This window comes from Otolemur garnettii, unplaced genomic scaffold, assembly GCF_000181295.1.
Source record: "Otolemur garnettii isolate 467f Iridium unplaced genomic scaffold, OtoGar3 scaffold00057, whole genome shotgun sequence".
Taxonomy (NCBI): Eukaryota; Metazoa; Chordata; class Mammalia; order Primates; family Galagidae; genus Otolemur; species Otolemur garnettii.
Window position 1 is genome coordinate 6717742 of NW_003852452.1, and position 6424 is coordinate 6724165.

Sequence of the window (6424 nt, forward strand, 5' to 3'; positions counted from 1 at the left end):
GTTTTTGGCCTGGGGCTGAGTTTAAACCCACCACCTCTGGTATATGGGGCCAGTGCCCTACTCCTTTGAACCACAGGTGCCACCCCTGTATGGAGATTTCTTAAAGAATTAAAAGCAGATCTACCATTTGATCGTGCAATTCCACTACTGGGTATCCACCCAAATGAAAAGAAATCATTACATCAAAAAGACACCTGCACTCACCAGCATGGTGGCTCATGCCTATAATCCTAGCTGAGGCAGGTAGATCACTTGAGCTCAAGAGTTGGAGACCAGCTTGAATAAGAGCAAGACCCATCACTACTAAAAGTAGAAAAATTAGCTGGACATTGTGAGAGGTGCCTGTAGTCCCAACTACTCGAGAAGCTGAAGCAAGAGGATCACCTGAGCCCAAGAGTTTGAAGTTGCTGTGAGCTATGACATCGCGGCACTATACCCAAGGTGACAGAGTGAGATGCTATCTCAAATAACCCCCCAAACCAAAAAACCTAGAAGGCAGAGGTTTGCTCTAGGGTCAAAATGGCTGGCAGGCCAGCTGTTGCAGCCTCAGGTCGTTGGCTGGACCGTGTTCAAACATGGTATTACAATGCTGCAGGATTCAATAAGCCGGGGTTAATGCGAGATGATACAACGTATGAGGGGCATGGAGACATAAAAGAAGCCGTGAGAAGGCTCCCGAGAACCTTATAATGACAGGATGTTTCTCATTATGAGAGCCCTGCCGTGAGGCAGCAGATCCCGCCAAAGAACAGTGGATGAAATACGAAGAGGATAAATTCTACCTTGACCCATGTCTGAAAGGGGTTATTCAGGAAAGAAAAAAGAGTGAAGAACAGGCATAGAAGTAATCAGTTGAAATCTATGGATGCAGCTGTCCTCAAAGTATTTTTATGAAGATGTTTAGACCTGAAACATAAAATTTAAGAATTATTTCATCTGCAGATGTATGACTTTACATAAATGTCTATAATAATCCAAAAACCCCTGCACGCATATGTTTATCACAGCACAAATCATAATGACGAAGTTATAGAATTAACCATGGTATATATACCCCATGTTCTTTGTCTACTTAACTGATGAGGAAATAAAGAACATGTGGTATTTAGGTACTATGGAATACTACTCAGCCATGCAAAAGGACAAAATTATGTTGGATGTAAGTGAAGTAAGTGAAGACCATCATCCTACGTGATGTAAGTGGGGAACCGAACAGAAAACAAAATTCCGCACATTCCTACTTATGAGAGGGAGTTAACTACGGCTGCATGTGGTCATATATCAGAGACTCTGAAGGAGGGAGGGTGAGGGATGGGAAGTTACCTACTGAGTACAATGTACATTATTTGAGTGATGGATGTACTAAAAGTCCAGACTTCATCACTATACATAATTTATCCATAAAACAAAACTCCACTTCTACCCCCTAAATTTATTGAAATAAACACATTTAAAAATTATAAAAGATTTTACACATCTGAAATTATTTTTGTATTTGTATAGATAATCATATTATACAAAGAAAATATGAATAGGTTTTCACCAAGCCTCATACGATCTCTCCCAAATGCCTTCCAGGTTGTACCCGGTGTGTGGTGAATTAAATTATCATCCTGAAAGTCAGTTCACCTGAGTTTAATCTCAGTTACTCAAGAGTGTGTGACATTACGTTACTTACCTGCTTCAGACCTTCCTCACAGATATAAAGAAGGGCGAGGGATTACATCAGTGATTTTCAGCCGCGGTGCCTTTAGAGGATCTTAGGTGTGCCTCGAAAATGTTTAGAGATCATTAATTAAATTATTTTTGAAAGAAGTTCAGAGCAAGCACAGTTAAGTACATTTTTTTTTTTACTCTTTTTTGGGGGCCAACATAATGTAAGTGTGCCATGGGAGTTTATAGGTTCAACTGTGCCTTGAGATAAAAAAAGGTTGAAAAACCCTTGATCAAAGGATAATTCAGGGCCCTGTTAGCACTAACGTTTTAAGGTTCCTTTGTGTTAAATGCAAATACAGATGGTGACTGTTTAAGCCAGCCCAGTTTCCTCCTGTATCACATTTCCCTCAAAGTGAAACTTGAAAAAGCTTCCTATAAAAGGCCCCATTTCAGATTTCATCAACTCCCAAAGCAGAATGCCTGTGGATCAGAAGCTCTCTTCTTGAACTGGGGCAAGTCCTCACTTGTGCCCATGTTCTTTCCACTCAAATACAGACACTGTTCTTGTGGAAATAGTCCAGGAGGTCAGCCAGCCAGAGGCCTCATTCTGCGGGATTGAAAGGTCTCCCGAGGCAACCACTCCCAAAAGCGGGTTGAGTTTCTGGGAGCTGCTTCCTGACTGAACAAACAGCCCCTCCCAAGCCCTTGAGGCTGACCCGGGTTCAGGGACCAGCCTTTGGGATTTGAGTCTGTCACAGCCAGAGAACCCTGAACCAAAATAAAAGTGAGAAACCTGGTCCTTGGGAGTGAACTCCAAGGCAGACCCAGAAACAACAAGGTTTTCTTCGTCTGGTAACAAATAACCGGAGCCTGTGCCCAACCCGGAACACGTTCCCTGGTCTATCCTGGTTTAAGTGTGTCAGTGTGAGACAAACAGGAATAGGACAGGCCAGCAGGAGACGGGAGCCAAGACTCTGTTAGAGTCTGGTTCTTGGCCAGATTGTGCTGTGGTTTGTCTTATAAGTCCTCCTAGTTAGTTCGCTTTTGACCCATCTGCTCACTTCCCTCTTGGAAGCTTTCTAATCTCCTGGTGAACCAGCTGGGCCCCCATCTTAGCTGCCTAACCAGGGTGCCTTTGTGTTCAGATAAGACGAAGGATGGAAAAGATTCAATTAATTCTGACCAGTGTGGAGCAAATACGATTTTAACATGTCATTCCTCCCAAGAGAAATCTTACTTCACATGGCATTCTACAAGATTGGAAAGCCTTAGAATGAAATCCCTAATAACAGTATTTCATACCTGTAGGAGACAAATTCGGATGGAACACTTCTCTGTCACCTTCTAACCATACCATGCGTTATGATTTAAAGAAACAGGGATTTCACGCCAACCCCGGGCAGCCACTGTTCTGTCTGTATGTTGTATATAATAACTCATTTACTCAAAGACATGTGAGGCCAGTACTTATCCCCATTTTACAGGTAAAATGATGTTTGTTTATATACTTACATCAAACTAAAATATTTGTAAAGTCAAACTAATACATTATTTAAAATATGTAAAGGCCAGACATAGTCAGCGGCTTGGGTGCCAGCCACATACACTGGAGGTGGCAGGTTTGAACCCGGCCCTGGCCTGCCAAACGACAATGACAACTACAACAACAAAATAGCCAGGCATTGTGGTGGGCACCTGTAGTCCCAGGGACTTGGGAGGCTGAGGCAAGAGAATCACTTAAGCCCAAGAGTTTGAGGTTGCTGTGAGCTGTGATGCCACAGCGCTCTACCAAGGGTGACATAGTAAGACTCTGTCTCAAAAAAAAAAAAAAGTAAAGGCCCCAGGGCTTACAATAACCTTTAACAGTCCTATGTTCCTCTCTTGATATCTCTGGCTCCTTCTCCAGAGGCCAGAGCTGATAATTCTGGTGGTTACCTCCATTCCGCTAAATAATATGCTTATCCTGGTGTTTTTGATTAATTAATCAACTTCAGATGTTGTCTACTGACGTCCTGCTATAATCCTCTGAGAATTCAGAATTGAGTTCCTTTCTAACACTATGCTCACCCTCATCCTCTCTTGCCAGTGTATTTAACTAAGATAGTCTCCGTTTTGTCTTCCTGTTGAAATTCTGAATAACTAAACTTCTCTTTCTTCTTCTATAAACCTTAGAGCTGCGCCTGTGTAGAGCTCTCAACTCCCTGTTTGTTCCTTCCTGCCTCACCCTTCTCTTCACCGCTTATATAAATGTGATGAACTCCATCTCGCTTTTATTGTAGGAAGTTAGAAGTCAATGAAAATTATTTACATTACTGTGTCGGGTTACTTTTCAGTGGAAAGCCGTGTAATACGCACGGCGCTATGATTACATTGATTTTCTTGACCCTTTTTTCCTATGGTTTCAAATGACCTTCCATTTTTTTTCTTTCATTGTTTGCCTTGATCCTTAATGGTGTCCCTCATTCCAATCATGACTTCTTGTCCAGAAAGTCCCCCTTGACGTCCCTCTTGCTTCCCTGTCCTGCTCATTTATTTCTCTTGCTCAAAACCCTCTGATGCCATCTCGTCCCAGCCAACGTGGCAGAGAAGGTCCTGCGTGGTTCTCAGACTTTATCTCCTACCCTTCGTGCGACTCGTGCTCAGTCCTGCCACAGTTGCTTTCTTCCCACTCTTTAAACACACTCTTTTCTACAGCTGGGCCTTGCACCTGCTGCTTCCTCTTCTGGAAATACACTTCTCCCGGAGTTTCCTACGGCCCCGTTCCTCACTTCATTCAGGCCTCAGCCCAAGGCCACCCTGGGAGGCTTTCCTTGGCCACCCTACCTGATCAAGCACACCCGTCCTGGTTTTATTTTTTATTACGGCATTTATCACTACATTTGCTTACCTGACACATACTTCTTTTCTATCTCTCTCATTGCATTGTGAGTCTGATGGTGTCTTTCTTGTTCACTGTTATATCCCTAGCACCAGAAGAGTGCCCAGCATGTAATAAGTACATGATAAATATTTGCTGAGTAAACCAAGTTTCTCTCCTAAGCCTGCTGCGTAGATGCCATCCTGGCCCTTCCCTCTATTACTCTCCTTGACAGGACCCATGGGTTTCCATTTCTCCCTTTTGCTGGAGAGTATGTTCAAATACCTTTCTAACAAAGGATGCACTGGGAGTCAAATGTCCAAATCCTTACGTATTTGAACACATCTTTGATGAGGATTTGTGTGTATGTGTGTGTATCTTTGAACTTTCTTTTTAGAAGCTTTTAGGCTTTTATCTTTATACATTCTCAGTGATGTAGCTAGGTGTGTGATTTCTGTCCCCTCCATCCCTTCCTTCGGCGCTGTCGTAAACATGTGTTTTAAATGTGAAGACGGTTGATTTCTCCATTTAGCTTTCCTATTATTTTGCTGTTTTTTTTCTTTCTTTAGTTGGTCTCAGCTTCCTAGCACGATCCCTTAGTCTCAATGTTCTCTCCTATTTTTCACTTTAATGTCTTTTTGTTCCCTATCTGGCAAGATTTCCTTGTTTTTACCTTCTAAGATTTCAAATGTTTTTTTGGCAGTTGTGTTTTTAAGTTCCAAGAATGAGGTTTGCGCTCCGAATTTTCCTTTCCAAAGCATCCTGTTCACATCTCAGAAGTCCAATGTGCAGTGTTACAACTCTTTTAGGATTTGTCTAGCAGGTTTTCCAGTTTTCACCCAAAGGCCCCCATGGGGGAGAAAATAGAAATACAATGTGCATGCGTTTGCTGGGGCTTCCATAACGCAGTACCACAGACTAGGTGACTTACTCAACAGAAATTTATTTGCTCATACTTCTGGAGACCAGAAATCCGAGGTCAAGTTGCTAGCAGGGTTGGTTTCTCCTGAGGCTTCTCTCCTTAGTTTGCAGACAGCTGTTTTCTCATTGTGTCTTCACATCATCTTTTCTCTGGACAGGTCTGTGTCCTAATCTCTTCGAAGCCCATTTTAACTTAATTACCTGTTTCAAGGCCCTATCTCCAAATTGTCTTATTCTGAAGTACTAGGGGTTAGGACTTCAGTATATGAATTTTAGGGGAGCCACCATTCAGCCCATGATACAGCTTCATCTCATTTTCTCTGAATGTTTTATATGCACTTTAAAAAAAAGTTTTATCATATTCTTTGCATCAGTTGTTTTCTCCAGGGAACACCTTTTTAATTTAGTTATCTTGGTTTTTCATTTTCATTAAATTCCTGGTTCTTTCTTCATATTTAAGAATGAGACAATGGAAAGTTTAGCTGTGTGTATGGGTGACTTGCTAACTGGCAGACTGCACTTCAGGAGCCAAACATTACCCTGGTGGGCCTCCAAATTCCTGAATATAAGGAAAGACCACAGAGGTCTAACACCCACACGGGCTGCCCTGGTTCTCTTTCTATTCCAAAAAATTCTCAAGGCTTGACAAGGTGGCTCATGCCTGTAATCCTAGCATTCGGGGTGGCCAAGTGGATCGCTTGATCTCAGGGATTTGAGACCAGCCTGAGCAAGAGTGAGAACCCATCTCTACTGAAAATAAAGAAATTAGCCAGGTATGGTGGCATAGGCCTGTAGTCCCAGCTACTTCGGAGACTGAGGCAAAAGGGTCACTTGAGCCTGAGACTTTGAGGCTGCTATGAGCTATGATACCATAGCACTGTAGATTGGGGCAACAGTGAGACTCGTTTAAAAAAAAAATCCTCCATTTTGTGATCAAAAAGTAAGGTTGTCAGATTTAGGGAAAAAATGGATACCCAGTTAAATTGGAAT

At 42.4% G+C, this 6424-nt stretch overlaps 1 non-coding gene across 1 annotated transcript; it reads left to right on the forward strand.

The window, feature by feature from the left end:
* Positions 1-5302: 5302 nt before the first annotated feature.
* On the forward strand, positions 5303-5364 carry LOC111726225. The gene has a single exon (XR_002774051.1). It is a non-coding gene; the product is annotated as a U7 small nuclear RNA (small nuclear RNA).
* Positions 5365-6424: the final 1060 nt, after the last annotated feature.